We start from the raw sequence: 22,662 nt of genomic DNA, 5'->3' as shown, positions 1-22,662 counted from the left end.
TGAAGTTGTCATACTCATAATTCTAGTCAGAACATGAGTCTGATACCGCTCCGTTGGGCTGTGAGTATGGGGCGTGTTTCAACCGAACCCGGAAAAAAAATGCCTCTTCGCTCAATTGGATAGACACTACAACCAATCAGAGCAACGTAGTATGTTGTTTGTTGATTAGGGAAGCGGGCTAGTAATCTGAAGGTTGCCAGTTCGATTCCCGCCGTGCCAAATGACGTTGTGTCCTTGGGAAGGCACTTCACCCTACTTGCCTCGGGGGAATGTCCCTGTACTTACTGTAAGTCGCTCTGGATAAGAGCGTCTGCTAAATGACTAAATGTAAATGTAACCCAAGCACTCTTTCGTGACGTGGTTGATTGCATTACTGTTGATCATCTGTCCATCATCGTATAAAGCCCGCCCTGACAATTTGATTGGTCCGAACAGCTCTTGTTCGGACATAGTCTTTCCCTAACCGAGCGACCCCAGACCCAACTTCCCGACAATTATTTTGTGGGCGGGGAAAAGTTCTGCTGGCTATATATGCTCAGCTAAAAAAACATTTGTTTCATAAAATATTATTTTTTATTTCGCAAAATCAGTATGAAATGCTGCTATACATTGATCGGTTATGAGTTGGCTAGCTGGCTAATTGATGTAGTTACCTAAACCTTGTTTCGTAAAAAACGTTGCATTATGGGTGGGTCTACATGTTTGAAGTTGAACAATACAATTATTTGTTTTCCTTTCAAACTTGATCCTGCGTCAGGGTTCTTTAAGTGAACTATGTACTGTACTATGTACAGTACTGGAACATTGTCTCTGATGTTAACGCTTTTTTTTATTACAATGTGATAATGATGTGATTTTTATGACAATGCGAATGATTACATGGATTGTAATCATTCAATTAACCATCGTAATTCATGCTATTAAAACCAAGGTGTTTACACTCCATACAGTAGTTGTTGAGGAGCCTGGTGGAGCCGTCTCTGATCTCCCCTGTTGTCCTAGGTGGACTCAGAGCTCCAGCTGAGTTGTCTGTCACACTGAGACCCCTTAGTTCACCTCTGTCTGACGCTTTTGAGAGTTTTACACTTTGTCCTGTTATCCATTATTGAAAACCAGCCGTAGGGTTTTCCCTGTCACGGTGGCCTGTTATTCCTCCTGAATGGCTAAACTGGAACAACAGTCTTCGGTCACTGAGGTGTACTGTGATCTTAGGGAAGGTAAAACATGTGTGCTTCTGAGGTGTAAGAAGTAACTGTCATTGTTATAATCGAACTATTTTACTAATTGTTATGTTTTATCAATTGGCCAAATCTAACATCTAAACAACTAAAAGTTAAGTATTTTGCAGTGTACAAAATATAGCAGTCCTAAATGCCTATATAGAAGAACTCAACACATTTGGAGACTGTTAATTGCAGTCCTTTATAGCATATATATAAACCATTTGATATATGCATGTGAACTTTAGTCCCCATTAATTAGAAATTAATTATTTTGAGTTAGCATAAGAGTGGAGAGGAGACTTTATCTTTCATGGTCATTAAATATTATTAGTCATGCAATTCCAGTCGAGCCTCGCAGCCATAGTCTAGTTTGTTCAGAGCCTATCGTATCGAGCTTTTCTTGATATCTGCACAGAAGACCAACATGCGTGGACTCCCAAGTTGAGAAACAGATAAACAAATTAGACAATGGGCCCTATCTTGCACCTAGTTTGCACTCGACGCAAAGCGGACTTTTTCCTCCTCAAGGCCGATATATGCTTCTGCGTTTTTCGACAAACAGACACATGGGAACGCCCTCGTCTCCGTGGAACGCCCTCTACGAGCTCTCCGTCAGCCCTCGGAGAGCCCCGGAGAGCTCGACGTGCACCTCCTGAATTGTCTAACTATCCGTCGTAATTTCGGAGAGCGACGGAGAGCTACGGAGACCCCCTTGGCTGTGATTGGTCAGTATTAAGAACCGCTTGCGTCAGGGGCGGGGGCGGGGTTTCCGTGATAAACAGGACGAACAGAATCCTTTGACCGCCATTGCTGTAAGTTTTTACAATTAATATTTCAGCTAAACAGTACATGTAAATCAGCATCTGAATTAAAATGAGACGAGAAATGGGCAGTTGTCAATAACCTAGGTAAATAAACACTCGATGACAACTTACAAAAAACCGTTGCGCCACCTACTCTTCTGGCGGTTAATTGTTTTCAGCACCCACAGCCTTCGGAGTACTATACATTCAATCAATCCGTCCGACTCCGTCCGTCCGTCCGTAACGGAGTCTGAGAAGTATAATTCGGCCTTAAGTCGTCGTCGAGTGTTTATTTACCTAGGTTATCGAGAAGTCGGAGCAAATGTACAAATTAGCCGTTTCATCAATAAAATACGCACATTTTCAGCAACTACACTGACCATTTCTAGTCACATTTTAATTCAGATGCTGATTTACATGTACTGTTTAGCTGAAATATGAATTGTAAAAACTTACAGCAATGGCGGTCAAAGGATTCTGTTTGTCCTGTTTATCACGGCAACCCCGCCCCTGACGCAAGCGGTTCTTAATACGGACCAATCACAGCCAAGGGGTATCCGTAAAATGACGGACGGACAGACGGATAGTCAGGAAAATCAGGAGGTGCCCGTAGAGCTCTCCGAGGGGCTCGGAGAGGGCACGGAGAGGGAATTCCTCGTCGGAGAGGGCGTTCCCTGTGTCCGTCTCCGTAAAAACGGAGAAGTATAAATCGGCCTTTACAAAAAACCGTTGCGCCACCTACTCTTCTGGCGGTGAATTGTTTTCAGCACCCACAGCCTACAGAGAACCATAAACGAAGTCTATCCGTGCGGCCGCCCATCCGTAAACGGAGACGCAGAAACATATTTTGGCCTTAACTTTGTGGGCGGGACTCCGTCTCGGTTGCTATTTTGCCGGTGGGAGCAGCATGAGTGGGCAACTAAGTGCAATGAGAAAACTGCTCTGCCTTTCCCATACAAAGTCACTTCTCTATCTTTTACGGCCCTGACGAGAACGTCGGTCTCCTCGGCTGTAAACCGCGCTCCTGGCGTGCAACTGGCAAATCCGCCGTTATAATAGCAATCCGCCATGGAACAAGCGCTGCTCTTAAAGGGAACGTGAAATGACGCTCTGATTGGTTTATTGCACGTTACGCCCAAACCACACCCATTAGTAATGTAGCTACTTCAGGCCAACCCATTTTAGACTTGCGCCAGGCGCAGTCATTTATCCCGCCGGCAAAATAGCAACCGCACCGGAGTCCCGCCCACAAAGTTACTTGCACTTTGCGTTTTGATACTTGCGTTTCAGATCGTTAAAATAGGGCCCAATATGTGGCGGGGTGCTTCGAGTGTGCTTCGACTACGCCACTCTCACAGATGAGGTGAGAGACCCTCAGTTGAGCATACTGTAACTAAGGCTAGGTTCCCTACACGTGTCCTGTCCATTCGACATGAACTCAAAACAGAGGCAGTGATATCAAAAATATACAAAGTTTATTTTATAGACAGTATTAAAATCAAAAGGTACTCATGATGGTATATGGTATAAAAATAACAAACACTAAAGGGCAGGGGCATACTTGTGGGCCTACTATGCTCGGGCCTAGAATGGCTATGGTTGGTTGACCTCCCAAACTGAGGAATACTAAAACACACAAGATCTAGGGATGCAAATATAGCCACATCTAAATATCACAGCAACCAGTAGACATTATAGAAATAACACTCACGGCAAGCTTATTTGCCAGGTTATCAATCCAACACAAGCAAGGCTCACAAGAGGTAAACCACAAAAATAATAAGCACACAAAACAGCCCCTTAAACAAAAACATACTTCAGAACAAACATAAACCAAGACATGGGAAAAACAGTGGCAGGCACTAAACACTGAGCGCTGTTGAGTTTAAACCCTGCAGCTCAATTGTTGTCCACCGTCAACATCCAGCTGAGGAGGCTGTCACTGAATCACTTGGCGCTGATGCCTAAAGCGTTAGGTTAAGCACACTGCAACAATTTACCTATCGCGGGCCTCATTAAGGAAGCACCGCGTCAGCTGTGGGTTACCTAAAAACTCCTGGGTCCTAGAACTACTCGGTTACACAATAACTAAAACAAAGTACTTTAAAAGGAGTAGTTTCCATCTCAGAAACTTTCCCCTTGAACTAGGAACTTTCCCACAGAGGTGCTAGTTTCCTCATTTCGTATTTGTTTAAAACTAATCTACTAAACTAAACTAGTCTTCAGCAGAAATTAGCTATGAAAAAGCTATTATTTTATTACCAGGTTTGAGATATAAGGTTTGATAAATCCCTGCTCTAGGGGTATTACTTTCCAAAATAACAGAACTTTGGGGGTGGGGCTTGCAGTGCTGAACATTTGTTATTTTGTTTGGCATTTCTAATTAGAGAATTTCTGCTGATAATTTCTGATTGGCAACCAAGACCCGCCCCTAGCTCCTCAGCTTGAAGCACTGTACTGGATATGCTAATCTTCAAAAATGATTTTGGCTGTTGGGACACACCGCTGGGTAATGCTCTGAGCATTTCATATTATCTCTATTACCTCAGGTGTGTCTGTGTAGATTTGTGACGGTTTGTTTGATGCTGTCCCACCCTCATTTGAAAAGAAATGTACGTAACTGCATGAAAGGCATTCAAATAATTCTGTCAATGTCCTGAGTTGTCATAAAAAGAATATTTTTGTTCATGAAAATGACTTTCAATCGAGGGGCACAACAATACTGTCCTAAAAAATCGAATTCATAATGAATGCCTCTTGGATATTACAAAGGAGACATTGAAGCGCTGTAGGCAACATGATGGAGAGCTATGTGAGCCAGTGGCAAACGTCCAGACCACCGTTTGGCCCAAATGCAATTTCTTTTTTTATATACTTACATATTTCAGGGACATTACTGCTTTTATTGTTGACAGAGATAGTAATTATGGAGAGGACAGGAAATGTGGGAGAGAGAGAGAGAGAGAGAGAGAGAAGGAATGACATGCAGCAAAGAGCCTGGTTTGAAATCGAGGCCACCACGGCGAGGCCTCAGCCTACATGGGGCGCGCATTGGACTGGTGAGCCACTGGGGCTCCCCCATATGCCGTTTCCTACTTGGTAAGTGAATGCCCATAGAAGTCCTTACCAGAAAAGCATGTGTCAAAACATTTATCAACATAAAAAGACAAGCATACAAGTAACACTGTCTTCCTCCACTACAGATAAGATAGAGGAGATTGTGACGCCATGGGACAGAGACTCCCCAGTGGCTGTCCAGAAGGAGCTGCTCTGTCTGTTTCTAACCCAGACGGCTGGACTTGGAAGTTGAGACCGTAGCACCCCGTGACTCTTTAAGTCATGTATTTTCTTCTTCTCTATGTTGGTGAACTTCCAGCTCATCCTTGTAAATGTCTTAATCTTTGTGTAGTTAGTCACTTTTTTACACACAAGCCCCATATATAGTATAGTGGGACATCTGATTGGTTATAGGGACCAGACAAATTACAATATTATGCAATTATTCCACCCATATGGTGGAGCCGTTGTCACCGACTTCATATTAATAGTGTTAACGGGATACCAAATTATTTTAATTTTGCTCAGAGAGTTAGACTATACCCAGTGCTCTAGATGCTACCCGGTATTAAAATAAAATCCCCAGTACCCCGGTATCTGCATTAGATACTACCCCACTGTCCTGCTATATCAAAATGTCAGGCATAGTGTGTCGTGAACACAATGGCATACATTTATATGGAACCACCATGTTAGAATAATGACAACCAAATTAGTACTAGGTAGCTCTGCATACAAAATAAGTCAAGGAGGAAAGCCTGCCTTGCCGAAGGCAATTGGCTGGAACAGTATTGGCTAAGTAGTGGGCGCTCCAAAATTCAAATTGACAGTCCACTGCCACTGAGGTGTTGCTAAACAACTCTCAGAAGACATCATTAGATAACACAACATGTTTATACAGGAAATAATTTCCTTCTTTTCACAGAAAAAAATTCCTACCTATTGTATCTACCATTAAATGTTTTTTTGTTGTTGTTTTTTTTACCATGGTCAACATAAAGTGGTATTAACTCATACAATAGCCTTTATATGAGCATCAGTACCAGGGTCAGCCCTATTTTGGTCATTATCCTACCCATAACATGTGAAGCCAATGTAGATCGGTTAAACTCACTCCTCAGGTATTTATACAAGCCACCGGCACCAGCAAATTTCTAGCTTTTAGTTTATTGGTGTGCCACCAATTTGATCACGGACACTGTGCACTATCTATAGTTCAAGTAATCTGTATTTGTGGGTTTTACTGACATCTTAATCACCGACTGCATTACGGGCACTGTGCACTAATATTTCTGATGATAGGACAGTGCAACAACAATAACAATGTCGAAAAAAAATGGGGGATTGCATCTGTGCATTGTTCCAACATAAAATTCAACATGCAGAAAATAATGGTTTTGTAGGTACCATGAGAAGTAATACACAGCTAAGTGCAGAGAGTTGTAACTTCAGACGTCATTGGAAAGACAGCAGTGACTGAAAGGGGGCATATGTCGGATAATGTCCAGGACTGCAGCCAGTTAGTCTGCTGGCTGCAGTGAAGGATAGGGTCAGGGTTTTGTGCCTGATCCTAGCAGTGCCCAGCAGTGTTAGGTGTGTGAGTTATTGGGGCAATATTTTATTTTTATTTTGACCAAACTGTTTAATTAAATATGAAAAATGGTGACACCGTCAATCATGTTTGTTATGGTTCACTTCATTATCTAACAATTTTATAAACAAAAAATGACAACTACTCAGACTAAACTGTGCTCTCCTTGTACATTGTATTCTTATTCAGTATAATGAAAAATATTTGTTTATTTATATCTTGCCATTTATGTCCTCTTGAATCTGTAACTTTATATATGTTTAGCGACTGCAGACCCTGTACAATCATTTCCAGAAGTCAATACTTCAGTTACATATGGATACAAATGGCTGCTCTAAAAATTCCCATTTATTGAGTGGGCAAAAGAAGAGAAAAAACAGCCAGATCTGTTTTAGCAGTCTAGGGTTTCATCCCATGTGTCACGGTGAGTGTAATTGCAATGTCACACTTCAAGGACTTCTTGGGGGTGGGTGGTCCTCCACAAGAGAGAGGACTATAGTCAAAATACCAATTAATGAAGGCCAGAGAAATATGACCTGCTTTGCCGCAGGTTCGTATACTGACCAATGAATGTGCCTGTCGATTGAAATTGTATCCCATCAGCCCTCAGTCGTGGGTCAGTGCTCCATGCCAATGCTGGCAGATTACTGGTTCCCTCTGTTAAGATTCTACACGCCCTTGAGCGCACGTGCCAAAGTTCATTTGCTACATCGTTTCCATTAAATATACCTTACAAAATAGATTTGAGATAGGTGTCAAAAGTACACTGAGGTGTAGTATGAAGTGGTCCTGCAGTTTCATGTCCGGAGGGCTGAGACACGGACCACACATGTGAGCCACCTGGGATGGCACATCTCAGAACCCACTGCTGTCAGAATTAATGATCGCAGCGGGCTCCACCGGGCTCTCTCGTGCGCCCCGAACCTGCCACGCCAGCCCCGGCCTTAGCTCCATTTAGAGATAAGTCTCCATTTGCATGTGTAGCCAAGTAAACGTCAGATCTGTAGTCTGCTTTATGTAAATTGCCTGGCAGTACTCTGGCAGGGGCGAGGGAGGGCCACTGTGCACCATCATTGCCATGCAACAGATCCCTGTAAATAAGGAAATAGACAGAGCTCTGGTTTGCTCTGAAATGTATTTTCGAAAGAGAGAATGGCAGAATGTCACTGAATATAACCAATGCTGGTTGGTTCTCAGTGTAACACTATGACTGCAAAGAAAATGGGTTGTGATTGCCGTTTTGAATAAACACAAACAACAGTATTTTGGAGACTCCTGGGCCACGGGTGAGCTCAGTCTTGTCTGAATGACTTGAGAGTGTGAGAGCGTGGTGTGAGGTGCAGAAAGGAATTTGATGAGAAGAGATCCGATTGCCCTCCTGTTTCTCACAGCTGGCGTGCATTTTCACCAGAAACCAGAGCCTACTTTCTATGTCTCCAACCAGCGCGTAACATGGCCTGGTTATCTAAACAAAGCAAAGAATCCCTTCAAATCTTTTCAATGCCAGTGTTTCATATAAAACTATGCAAGATAAAAGTATACTCAACAAAAAGGACAAAATATGAAGATCTCTCATCCAGCATTGTAAAGAGCTGATGTGGGATGATGAAAGATGAAGTAACATCGTGGTGAATTTCCCTTCTGTTTGTTTGATAGTTCAATTAAACAAGGCTATACCGCAACGGTTGAAAACCAACATTCTCTACTTCAGAACCTCATTATTGCGTAAGAAATCAAACCAAGTGTTCACATTCCCTATCTAGCCAAACGATGACAAAGTTGATACATTAGGCTATGAATTGTTCCGCATGTACCAGGTCGAGCGACAGTCTTGATCACGAGAAGCAGATCAGCTAATTAAGTCTAATTAACGTCACAAGCTGTCAATGCATACCCTACAGTATGCTCTCCTCTCAAATGATCAGGCCGTTTATAACTTGGTTTGGTTCCTTGACAGAAACCTGGCTTGAGATGGAAACCTGGGACGACCTGAGGGAAGGAGTAGCAGACTTTACTAGCTGTCCAATGCTGGTGTCCTGCATGTAAACCAGAAAGAGACACTGTAGGCCTACTGTACAATTTATTTTCTATATCAAAAAATATCATAACAAATATATATTTTGTTGTTGTTGCAAGCCATGTGAAGCATATCAATAGATGACTGAAACAAAATGTGACTGAATCAATATTGCTGTAGATGTTATCATGTGTTTTCATCAGACAACAGCATGCAACTCAAGCCATCGTTTTGATGCTATGGGAGCAGCCTGGAAACAGAGATTCTCCATAGAGATGATTTATTGAGGCCAGTGACAGTCTCATGTGTGGGATGAGACCCTGGTGCTATCTTTACCTCCTCCATTTTCCTCTCTCTGTCTCTCTCTTTCTCTCTAACACTCTCTCCCTCCATCTCCTCTATTTCTGGAGCACTGCGGCAGATGTGACAGTTCAGGACTGGACTGAAGCCCATGGGGGCCTCCTTGAGTCTGGCCAACCTGTGCCAGTCCAGACTTGCTCTGCCCAAGGCAGACTACTCCGGAGGTACGCAGAGAAAGAGAGAAGGGAAGGAGGGAGATGGGCATCCGGCCCATACCAGTGGCAGAAAACGAACACACGTACTTACCGAATGTAAACACATGCTAGCCTACACTTCCTTTGTGCGCTTTTTTTGCCTCCTAAAAAACACTGTCGTCAGAGACAAATTACCGTGTGGCATTAGTACTACAATGAAGGATGAAAGTGCACCGAGCAAGGCAAACACGCATCCCATTACAACTGCCACTTAGCAACAAACACATCTATTACAGAGGCAGAGCTGGGCTGGAGGTGAGGCAGCATGCACCTCCTACAAGCTGCTATTCAGGGCAATGAGATTCCGAATGAAATGCGGGTGGGGAGGGGGGTTCAACAAGTATGAATGGGAATAATAAACACTATCCAGTACCATCCCATAGATTCAAGGACTGTGGAAGACGCCTTTGGCTCCCTTAAGTGGCTGCTTCTTTACAAGGGTAAAAACAAGGCTGGTGGTACTTTTTTAACGTGGAGACATACACGACATACACAAAGTACGACATCATGTCCTCAGTGAAGAGCTTCTAGACTCATTGGCTCCACCGCATCATGGTGATTCATGGTGGTCCTCTTGCAGTGGAGCTACCTGATATAGTGAGGCTTCTGCTTTCCTCTTTTTATGCTTGGCTTCTGCTTTCTCTTACCAGCTACCCACAGGTCCATCCCCGGGGGCTGCACCCTCCACAGTGTGATGAGTGTCATATCAATCCACAGACAAAGATGCATAATTCCCTCTCCTTTAAACCACACTAATTACTGTGGTTCAAATCCTGCTGTTGTCATGGTAATTGCCTATCTGGGGGGTTTCGTAGCAGTTAACGCTCAGATGACTGTGTGCTTGTGTGGAGGAAGTGAGGACTGGGTTGCAAAAATGACAGATGTTGCTGGTTAATCTAAGTCAACATTTTTCATGTTTTATCTTGTTACGTGTTTTTATTTTCTCTTGGCAGTTTACCTTGACCTGAGAAAATCCGTTCGTTGTATTACTCCCCATACTGATGCCAGAAGATGAATTTGATGTCGAGCAAGGATAAGTGTTCCTTTAGCACTGAGCTGAGTGCCAGAGGTCCAGTAATAGAGACCACCTTCTGCAGTTTATCCACTGCACTAAATGGATGGGCTGGGTTCAAGGAGAGGTCAGGGGAATATGAGAGACAACATATGTCAAACAATACATATAGAATCCGAAAAGTGGGATCATAAAAAGCCTTTTATCGCTTGGCAAACTGGCCTCCCAGAGGTGGGGAAAGAGAAAAGTGGCATGGACCAGTGTGCTTGATCATCATTATGGAACAACAAGAGCCATGGCTGACGCTCTGGCTCAGATATAATGCACAAATGAGAAGGGTTTAGCATTTCCAAGGTCTTTCAGTTCAGATCATCAGTGTGTGTATGTGTGTGTGTGTGGGGGGGGGCACTCTGTGTATGCACATGTGACAGAGAGGAAGAGAGAAAGCATGCGTTTGTGTGTACACATACATGTGTGTGTGTAGAGATGTGTGAGATCCTGCTGTCGCAGTGCCCTCAGGGTGTCCTTGTATGGTTAAAGTGCCCTTTATGCACCTCTATAGCATGACCAGCTTTCTGCTTTCCCACTGCTCTTATTCACCACTCATATTGGTCCTTGACACTGACTCACCAAAATGGGCATGTTTGCCTCCCTGGGTGTACCTTTATTATACAACACACCACTGTGCTTCACATTGAAAGAGAGAGTTACAAGGTGGTAATGTCTTCATACTCCCTGTATACTATGTCTGCCGTTTGATGACTCCAACTTACCAACAAACCCAAAGACAAGGTTTGAATTTCGTACCTGAAATCAACATTAGTTGCATATGATGATTGTAGAGGTGTGTGTATGGCTGTAACCGTCACTGGGGAGGGTTTCAGGGTGAGTTTGTTTGACTTATGTCTATGTCGTGAGCAAACAACAGACGACAATAACGGATTCCATGGAAGCCAGTTCCATCTAACAAAAACTATTATTTAACTAATTTAGGGGAGGCGCATATTTGATTTATAGGGAGAGCCGTTTGTGTAAGCTATGTCATATTGAGGTTTTTGAAAGAACAAATGGATGCTATGCACAAAAGGTCTAATTTGAAGCAAATCTCAAAGAGCTACGTTACGTGTATGTATACGTGTTACTGTATATTACTTTGTATATTACTTTGATACTTTGATAACTGGATTACCACACATGGAAGGAGTTTGATACACGTATGATTGTAGTCTTTAAACAAGCACTACAGTGTGCCACATGTTAAATCCCCAAAATTATTTATTCAACTTCACTCTTTTTTTGTGAAAAATGACTTTTAACAAATTAAATTTTCATTGGTCCTTCTGCACATGAGCACTTACAATATTTTGTGCAATTAACGGAGCATAACTGTTTTTGAAAGGATCTTAGAGAGCAGCATGTTACATCAAGCAGAGATAATTCTATTTGAGCAGATTATTAGTAATTGCCTCAGTGCAATGTGGACAACACCATATGGTACACCATAAACAAAACTAAATGCAAATCTGAATATGTGCACAGTGTAGATGGGATAAAATAGTCAAGTACTTTGGCCACCAAGAACAATCCTACTGTCGGGTTGGGAAGAGTTCAAACACAATTAATGATATTACTCTTGTGGTGTGTGTTTCATAGCAGTATCCTCCTTCAGCCAGGAGTCACTGAGAAATGTTCTTTCCATCACCATCCCTTGTCTGAAAAAGAAAATAAATATGCTCACACGTAATTTAAATAAATAAAAATCTGTTAAACCTTCAGGAAAACCAATGTGACATTCGAATGAATCCAGAGAGGGAGCGAACGGAAGACGTTGCCTTTTCATGCTATCTCTCACTCTGCGTGTGAGATTAATTCAAAGGATCCTACTGTCTGGGAAATGACAACACTGAGGGAGACTGCCTGAAGTTACACTTTGATGGACACAGCAGCCTATCTCCCCCGTTTACTTCAGTGGGGAAATTGTGACCCCCTGGTCATTTCACTAGGCCTTATCTGCACTGGCCAAACGTAGGGATTCTGATGGAAAGAGAAGGAGGAGGGGTGGGGGGAAACAGAGATTTGTGGACAGAGAAGTGTGCCAGTGCCCATCAAGATATCTGTACTGTGGCAGTACAGGGTGCCCTGTAAAATCTGGACAGAGGCTCAATTTGATCAGGTGGGGGGGGGGGGGTTCTGCCAACAAAAAATAACACAAATATGCAAGCTATTTATAAGCTATTTAAAAGTGAGACTTGATGCAACTGCCCATCATTTCATTACAAAAAGAAGAAAACCTTTGGCTAACTGTCTCCCACTGGAAGATACTCAGCTCCCGTTCACAACCGTAGAGCTACCTGAATCACTAGACGAAAAATCAATATGTTCTTCAGGAGGAGGAGCCCTATCAGATCATAGACATGCAATATATCCTGTTTGCCAACAATGCCTATTACAGTACTGCAGATCAATGGGAGAGCAGCTGCTGAACTGAACACAAGAACAATAAAATGTCTCTCTGGAGAAGACAAGGAAATTAATTCAGTGACAAAGCACGCCATTTACTATCTTTGTATATTTAACTAACCTGATGGTCGGATGGTATCATAGAATGAAGGTCTGAATTTGCGTCTCATGCATGCCCGGATTTAAGGAAGGGAGATTACTCTCTGGTCCACTGTACTGTTTAGAAACTACTACACATGTGCTTGGTGTGTAACCAGAGAGTGTGTAGCTATGCAGACAAGTGCTCCAGAGAGCTGTTGGTCTCCCTTTCCACATGTCAGGTGCCCTGTTGGAGCAGCCTGTTGCCCGGCAACCCATGCCAAATAGCTTGGAGGATCAGTGAGTGAGGAAGCTGCAGAGGTGTGTGTTGCTGTGCTCGTGTGTGTGCGTGTGTGTGTCAGCAAACAGAGACTGCTGCTGCCCTCCATGGGGCTTCATAAGCTGTTGCACCTCTCTCATCTATAAACAAACTTGCTCATGACACAAGGTTGATCTATAAGAGTGGAGTCTGTGGGCTGTTTTAAATGTTTTACTTTTTAGATTGAAAGTAATTCCTTTGGCCAAGAATGTGTATAACATGTTATTAAACCCCAGGCAAGGGGTCAAATGCAATAATTTGATGACTGATGCCATAACCTGTTTACAACTAATGTTAAGAATAAGAATGCTTGAGTCCTTTATGGATGATGTATTAGAAGACTGGAAAAAACACGTTCACTAAGGTTTCACAAACAACCCTATAACCCCCGAATCAGAATCAGAATCAGAATGGGATTTATTTGCCATGAAAGTTTGCACAGACAAGGAATTTGCTTTGGCAGGAAGGTGCATACAATAAACATATACCTAAAATTTAAATATGTGGACTATCTATACTAAGGGTACATAAACTAGCAGTACTAAGTGGGATTAGAATAGAATTAAATATACAATAAAATAAAATATAAATTGCCGTAAATTACAATCTAAAAATACAAAAATACAAATATTACAAAAAATACAAATGTAACTACATAGCTATGCCGATAGTGACAACTTTAGAGTTATATACGAACAGACTTCATTAAGAATTAGATACAAGGTATTACACAGGTGAAACTTGGCATGAGGGAGATTGAGCTTTCCAGAGGTAAGTGGGGCGTTAACATTTATCCTGTTACCTGGTAACACAACCCAATTGCATCTTTACAATCTCCTCTGACCCCTCACACCCCTCCCCCAAACTGTGTCTTTTCATACTAACCTAATGACATAAAGTGCCAACTCTTAAAACAATTTAAGTACATAGACATTTCTATGTACCTATAATGTTATTGCTGTATGTATGGCTATGTGGTTACATAGTAGTCAATTAACGTTCATGTACAATGTTGCTAAATATTGAAGCACAGCAACCATTCAGTTGTCAGAACCATACCTGGTATACATAGAGTGAGGGCTTGAATTATTATAAAGCTACAAACAATTAGGAGAAAATAAACAAAATAATTTGTTCTGGACTTCACACACGTGACATTTAGTTGTTGAGGAGCTGAAACCCATCTACTAAGATGTGAAGTGTAGCTTAGTTAAACGCTTAAATTGTCTGGTGGATTCCCTCAGATATCGTGGAAGGGTTGCTTCGCTGAAGAGATAATTTCATGTAATTCAATGAGTTCCATGATTACTACTGGACAATTTGCTGTAGAATGTAATTAATTTAATTTGAAGATCTTGCTAATAATGAAACCCACACATTTAACAGAAAATAGTTCTGCAGAGCATGCCAGGACGTGGATTGTGACAAACAGTAAGTCATGCTTTGACTTTAATTGACTTTCACTTTGCCCCGGAGTAAGAGACAAATAATGGGGTCTCTGAGTAGCTAGTTAACCTTCTGTCAGGTAATACATAAAAGGAAAAACAAAAAAGCCTTCACATGAATATATCTAACCTTCCCTGTGAGACGAACACAGAGATGTCATGGTGGGAAATGTTACAGCAAGTGATTTTATTAAGTGGAACACCTACTGTGAGTTTAAGCTGCCAGGCAGGCATTGTTTGACACATATTCTACATAATACTTGGAGCCTGACATAATCTAGGGCTTTTCTTTGTACAGTTGTGCGATAACAATAAAAGTTAGTGATGTATACTAAAACACACACAGTCAAAATCTACAGTATACAATTGTTAAGAGAGCACGGAGGTGGAGGGTGGGGGGGCTAGATGTACCTGTTTAATGTGAAGAAATTATTGTTTTGATCGGACTGCAGCTGTATTTTTGTTGCTGATGCTGACAATTTTAAATTACTTAGCATAACGAGATTACACAGTAATAATAATCATCATTCTTCGCTATGAAAAACTCCTCTGGATAACCAAACCTACAATGTACAACATATTACATGGCAGATTTGGAATCAATTTATGTTATGTACATGTCAGAACATGCCATGTAACTCACTTTGTTTACTCACTGTCATGTCAATGTTATTGGTGTCAGATACAAACCCCAACTGGTGACATTATCCCCCTTGGTTGAAAGGGAACATGTTGTCATCTTTCCCCTTTCAGTGTCCTCTCTCTCCATTTCTCTCTCTTGGTCTCTCTCAGTCCCTCCTACCCTCATTCCCCATGGCCTGAGGGAACAGTTGGCTTTCTGAATGCTCTACCCCCTTTGTGAAGACACATTGATTGGCTCACCCCTCTGCAAAGCAGAGCAGCATGGGGTGGAGGCAGCCAGCTTTAGCTGGTATTGCTCACCCTCTCTTGTTGAGATGAAAAAGGAGGGAAAAAACAGGGGGAAGGAAACCATCGAAGGGCTCACACATCACTTTCAGAAGCAGTCCCATGGCGGCCACCAATACAGTATGTTCACTTTCCCCTGTCTCGCAGTCTCTTGCTCTCTTAGGTCCTCTAATGAGAATCAATGGTGCTTTAATTGATTTCCCTCATGTCTTCTTGTCAAATGTGAACACCAATGCCCTTGTTTCCTCTCTCCCTCCATCAATGCCTCACTCACTCTCATTTTTGGGAACAGGTCTGTCTAACATTTGTCCGAAAAGATATACAAAAATATTCTATACATACATTTAAGATATACTCTCTATATACAGTATACTAAAATAAATTAAACTAAAAACACATTAGTATACACAAATATGCCCAAGGGGGAAAGATTCTCTCTCAACATCACCACCTCGCTCCCTCTTTGTCTCTCCCTCTTTCTTTCATTCTTTGGACCTTCAGACCCACCACCCAGCAGGCATCGGCCATAGCACAAGCCAGTGTGCAGTGAACATTTTGACTGGACGGCAGCCAGTGGTTGGATGAGGAGGATGTGGGCTGGTCTCTGGAGCTTGTGGTTGTTCATTCATAAACCAGGTGGGAACTGTAAATGAAAATACAGACATATCCCCTCCGTATCAAAGCTCATATTGTGCTTTTTGTGTAAGCAGCAGTTTATAACCATTCATTAAATGAGGAACATTTTATAAAAAAATTAAACGCATACAATTTCCTAAACCTTTTAGTTTGATAAGACAGTGAGAAATAAGATGATATATACAGTAACTGGGAAAGTGTGTCCAAACTTTTGACTGGTACTGTAAATGTCAGATTTTCTTGAGAAATTAGATTGTTAGATTGAGATTATGTTGAGAAAAAGGGCTATTTTATGGAAACATTGCAAAAGCAATACATATGTCCACTCAATTATGCAAAGGATCCACTCAAGGGTCCAAAATGAAATATGTCAAAAACAAATGGATGGATGAATGGTTTGTGGAATGGGCAAGTTAAAACAATAAGTAATAAGTAAATAAGCACTGTTACATCTTATCTTCAAACAAAGTTCACCTGCTTTTGTCATCTCAACTGAATCTAGGATAGCATTATGTAGTCCCATACAGTCTATTCATCCATCTTCATGAGAGACAGAGAGAGTGAGAGATATTTTATTTTTACTAAGCTGGGTAGAGGACATTGGACAAGGGATAAAAGTGCACAGTGAAAGAAGCACACTAGCTATTTCAAACAATGGAATGCCCTATCGACACAGGGCTGATTGATCTTGAGGAACTGATGCCACAAGGGCTTTTTCTGGTACTCAAGTATATCACTCTGACCCAGGCGATAAGGAAAATTCCCCCTCCTATATTTGGACCACGGTGCCTCCTGTGGAGGATCACACACGTCATCTCAAGAGCTGAGGTGTCTCATTGCACCACACATTCTGCAAGTACAGTGTAATAGTGCACTTATAGTCATAATATGCAGTTTTAGTGTGTGTGTTTGTCAGTTTTTTTATTATGTTTGAAGCTTGGTCTCTCATTCTATAATGATAAAATAATCATAATCAGCAACATCCATATAATTTTATAGTCGTACATAAGCTATTTGCTACCTTGTAATTATCGTATTCTTTTGTATTCTCTGAAATTGACATGTATACCTGGCCTCAGAGATAAGTAGGGTGCATTTAGAAATCAATGCTGCCTGTCACCTTTTAGCAGGACAAATGGTGCCTATTGTCGCTCCATCCCTCCCCCTTACTGAGCCAGCTGGGCTGGATAGGCTACCAAAACAGTGGGTGGAAGGTTACTGCCAGGCTAATAAGCCTTAATAGTGTACTTTTACCAATAGACGTATGACAAACTGTGCTTATAATGGGCCAGGTCAGTAGTGTGGTTTGGACTTGAGGGGCAGCAATGTGTAAAGTCTAATGCTGCTTGGCACAGTCATAGTTCCTTGACGTCACCACTCAGTTCCAAGCCTGCTGCTGATGCCGCTGCTGCTCTCAAACATGTCTTTGTTATTCAGAGCTTTCCATCGGAGACTGGAGACCTGTAAAACACGGAAAGTGGCACAACACTGAGGTGGGAAGTATGCAAAAGGATGTTTCGCTAATTGCATTGGAACATTATACATTTTTATTAACAATGCCAATCATAATAAAATAAATATGATTATGTTTAATAATAACAATAACAAGGCCTAATCATAACAACAACGCAATAAACACACTAATTATCCTAATATAGCAATTATTACTTTAAAAAATACATTTAGGCTATATGAAATGTATTGGGAATAGGTAGCTCAGTGGTAGAGCAGTTGACTGCAGATCAAGAGGTTGCACACCCTTGTATATTGCTTTGGATAAAAGCGTCTGCTAAACGAATAGCCTACAATGTAGGCCCTAAATTATTACATTATTCAAAGGTTTAAAGCACTACAGGTAAATCTTCACTGACATCAAATGTAGGCCTATGTTTATTGTATAAATATTGACATCATTAAATTATATCATTAACTATTCAATATTGCTTAATTGTTCTTTATACAATAAACCCAGTAAACATGTACAGTTGTGGAACAGATTTTACTTTGTTCCTGGGCGACACGCACAATCCAATCCCCTGTGCTCTAATGGCTCCTGACTGTAAATCCGCGACACATTTTGTTGGTAACCAGCAAGCATGGCCCTTCTGTAATAGAATAGCCAATGTAATTTGACACTTCAACTTACTGTGCTCCCCTCTAGTTGATTCAGTTACTCACACACTGACGTTGAGCCCATTCTCAATGGTTGAGACGAGAGAGGAAGATATAAAAAATCAAAATCTAAAAACATTGAGGAGTTTCTTCTGCTCACCACTCTCCGATAAATCTGGTAAGTAAAGTTACGTGATTGTTCTCGTGTAGCCTTGCGAGCTGCTTGCTTGCTATTTTGTTTCCAGTTGGTTGGAATTGTTTCCCAACAATGGGTTGACCACTTGAAGAAACACTGTGGAGATCGTCTTATCTCAAAGGTACGGTTTAATCATACGTTCCTCTCTGTAGTCGGGACGAATGGTCGGTTCCGTGGCAGGTTGTGCATTTCGTTAGTAACAGATGCCGCGTTGATCTTGACGGCGTCGGGTATCATGTAGCCTTTGGTTGTAGAATGGATCAAGACGGAATCAGTCACAAGTCAGTGCGGTGCAATGTTTAGAGATGGGTTCCGGTCACTTTTGAGGATTGCAGTGTAAGCGAGACACATGGCTTATTAACTCGGGTTTGCAACAATGTTTATTTGTTATGTAAAAAAATTCCATTGAGAAAATCCGACATATTCTATAGGTAGGTCTTCAGCTAGCATCGCAGTGTCTTGAATTGCGTTCACTGTCTACACGTGAACAGACTAATGCATTTGTGTATGTATGATAGACTGGGATTAATTATTTTCTCTGAATTGATATGCATGTTTTAAAGCTCAGAGGAGCTTGGTTGTGCTAAATGTGTGTGTTATTACTGCTTTACGTGGTTTTAACAAGTTGACTCCCCAAATTCCTGTCGTCTGGATATGCATCCAGTTGGGACTAAGGGCCTCTCATATAGAACTAGGTTCCCTTTCATTGCTGTACATCTGTCCAGGAAGCCAAAGAACAGCCAAGTGGGAAAAAATGAGCGAGACAGGGCTCCCTGTTCCAGTCTACTCTCACTATTGTCAATGAGAAAGTGGGAAAGAGAAAGTAGAAAGAAAGTTTACTGGTTTGAGTAATGAAGAGGTATAGCACATTGGTATAAGATAATTCCATCATACATGGTTGCCAGAAGCAACAGTTAATTGTTTAATTGTATATTTAGGGAGTGTCAACACTGCTTGTAATTTTCGAATAAAAAGAACTACAATGTGCAGCTGTTTCGTGTATTTTTCTTCATCTAGTGCTTAGAGTTCCAAAATTAGTTTTCTTGTTTTCATTTTGTACAGTACCCTGTACACAATCAGAGGGATGCATCTGAGAGGAATTTGTCTGGTCCCTGCATAGCGGGTTGCACTGTTTGGACACAGCTGTTGTGTGGGTCATTTGAAATGAGGACAAAACTATTCAGTATGGTTCAGACACTTGGAAAGGGTGTCTGCACATGTGTGTGTACATTTCTGTCACCCACAATAAACAAATCGTTATTTGGCGTTATTTTTTGAAACAATGCTGTTTCAAATATTGTGTTTTTATGTATGTAGTTATCCGTCTCAGCGATTCAAAGCCAGGCACTTTGAGCGAGTACTGATGGAAGGCACACAATGTGTTTCTTTCTACAAAGAAATGCATGCATTTTTTCAACCCCTCAAAAGTCTCTGATTGTGTCTTAGGGACTTTTTTTCCCTTTCCTCCACCCCTTTTTTCACTTCTTTTGGGCCCCAGGTTGAGCTCCTGAATTACCATGGGGTAGACCCCACCACGCTGACCTTCTTCTATTCAACTTGATGATGTTGAAACCCCAGTTGTCAGACAAAAGATACATTGAAACTAAGATCTGCATCCCAGCACGTGCATCTGGGAGCTGCAGTAGATCATTTATTAACTCTTCTTTTCCTACAAAACCATGGATAGCCCCTTTGTAGAAAAGAGAAATACAAATCTAATGGACATTCTGCTTGTTTTACCTCAGCTGAGTCCATGGGCTTTCCACACAATACTGGTTGTCTGTGCAAAACTTCATCTTGTTTTGTTTACACACAGCAAACCCGACGCAAGCCTCGTTGCCCCCGAAGGTCAGTCATTGTATTATTTTCCATGAATCCGTGCTGCAAGAAAAGCTTGACTCATTTTGTCTAGTTGGCAAGGTTGAGGTCTGTGTGTGTGGCACTGTGGATTGACAACAGCAACACGTTGTCTGAAGGCGGGTGGTGGGGGTGGTGGTGGTAGGGGCCTCCCCACTAGTCCACTGAGGTGAGTGCACAGGCGGAAGCTGGAAATGGCCATGCCACATGGGAAATTATTCAACTCTGAGATCAGAGAGGACACACAAGAGGGCTCATTACCTTCAACAGGACTGGCTCGGGAGGAGAGCAGCAGAGTTTCACAGAATGTAGACATCTTACCCTGCTGTTAATACAGTATTATTAAAACCAAACCTTCACTCTCTCCAACCAAAAGTCACTCTCTCAGTCTTTGTTTTCTTGCTTTTGTATAGAATGGTGAGATGAATCTGTTCAAAGACAAAGTATTCATCCACTGCATGCAATGCTCTTGTTTGTCTGTTCATATAATAGACGTACATTGTAAAGTAAATCTTATGGCGAAACATCGCAGAGATCTTGTTTTAGTTGCAGAAATGAATCCTCCCTCTGCTCTCTGTTTGAAAACAGGGTTCTTCTAATCCGTCTTTGTAGATTTGCATCTTGGTAGTTCATTAATCCACAACGTGTTCTAAAGTGGCCAGTAAACAGGCTGGTTAGAGAGCGTGTAATGTTATAATGTAGTTGGATTTGGCATGGGTATTCCCCTGAGCAAAGCAAGCCCTGAAGAATGCCTAAAGAAAATCCACAAGTAGTGTAATAACACTAAAAGGGCCAATATAAAGCAGGAACCCAAGCACTTCACTCTGGTTGTAGCATGTGTGTGTGTATATGTATGTGTGGTTTGGGGGTGGGGTTGTGTAGGTTGTTCTCAAGGTCCTTTTGTTTTGTTTTTGCTGGGCAGAAAGAAGCATTAGGATGAATCACTGCCTCGGTGTAAGTATTTTTACTGAGTAAGAGGAATGCAGGACAGGTTGAGAGAAATACATACTGTATCACTTGACAGTAGTCATTTCTTCTGATGGGTAGCTATACAGACAGGTATCCTGGAGTCAGCTTGCATGCCAGTGAATCCATTTATTTAATTACCTGTGTTATTACCATGTTGAGCTACAGCTAAAGCTTATGATTAACATGTGGTATTCCCTCTGTGTGACTCAGACTGAAACTATCATGTCACCATTACTCCAACCACATGCACTGTTAGATGGGGTCTCAATTCCACTGAGAATTCTGTAAAATATGTCTGTAGGGATTTTGCAACACCCCACCTTAGTGTGACTGAGGGATGGAGACATACAGATGGCACAGAAATCCACTCTGCAGCACATCGCCAAGTTATACAGGACGGTCATACCTGTCAAGTTGACTGTTGACTGTTAATATGGAGGTTCTATTTTCAAAACAGTGCTGAGAGAAGAGAGAATCTGTGTGTTTGTGTGAGAGGGAGATAGAGAGGAGGAAGGGATAGGAGAGGTGGCTGGGAGTGGCGCCAGACCACAGAACATTTAATCATATTAAAGTGTGCAACCACTCTGTGTGTTTCTGGGTGCAGTGGTGATGGGAGTTGTTATTGTAGCCTACAGACTGAGCCTTTGCAGACAGAGGGTCGGGCAGGAAGAGAATAGGGGACAAGCAACACCTGACTCAGAGAAGAGTGAAACCATACCAATGTTGTTGGTTTAAAAATACAGTAGATTTCATTAGCTGTAAAGTCGGCTGTCAAATGTAGTTCAGCAAATTTTGTGTGAAGACAAATATTTGTGCCTGGCAGTTACAGTGGGATGCACTAAAATCTACACATTTTAGGGCTTGAAATTGCGATAATGTTGGTTGCATATACTCCCGAAATTGTATCTGTGCCACCTCAAAATATATTTGGGAGCATTTGTTCAAAACATCATTATGGTGCGACCTGTTTTAATTTCTTTACAACATACTCGCTAATTTGCATACTGCACAGTATGTGCCTGATGTGAGCTGATACAGTGACTGGTCTATTGTTCTATCCAACATTATGTAACCAGTTAAACTTCATCTTTACGTTCTTAACTTTAATGCAGATTTTAGATTGGTTAAAATTAGCTGTCAATCACTCCTTGTCATGTGACAGGGAGATAACCTTGCTCAAAATTTGAAGAGCTGAAAAGACAACATGAACATTTTCAGTGGGTGCTCCTTCATTTTTGCTGGTGTTCTTAACTTTTTAACCCTTGTGTTATCTTCGGGTCATTCTGACCCATCGTCGTATTGCGACAACTTTACCGCATACAAAAACAAAGTGAATCATTTTCTTTTAACCGTTGGGCTGTCTCAGACCCCCCACATTGCGATGGTTAAAATAAAATTATTTTTAT

General features: G+C 41.7%; 1 protein-coding gene across 2 annotated transcripts in view; it reads left to right on the top strand.

Moving 5' to 3' along the window:
* The first annotated feature begins 18,344 nt into the window (after window positions 1–18,344).
* Window positions 18,345–22,662, top strand: part of LOC136950528 (zinc finger MIZ domain-containing protein 1-like) — an 87,993-nt gene continuing 83,675 nt past the window's right edge. For both annotated transcript variants that reach the window (XM_067244923.1, XM_067244922.1), the window contains exon 1: window positions 18,345–18,412. The gene's annotated coding sequence lies outside the window, so the exon portion shown is untranslated. The remainder of the gene's footprint in view (window positions 18,413–22,662) is intronic.

The sequence above is a fragment of the Osmerus mordax genome, chromosome 10, assembly GCF_038355195.1.
Source record: "Osmerus mordax isolate fOsmMor3 chromosome 10, fOsmMor3.pri, whole genome shotgun sequence".
NCBI classification, from domain to species: Eukaryota; Metazoa; Chordata; class Actinopteri; order Osmeriformes; family Osmeridae; genus Osmerus; species Osmerus mordax.
The sequence above is the reverse complement of the archived record's forward strand: the minus strand, read 5'-3'. Positions and strand labels throughout refer to the sequence as shown.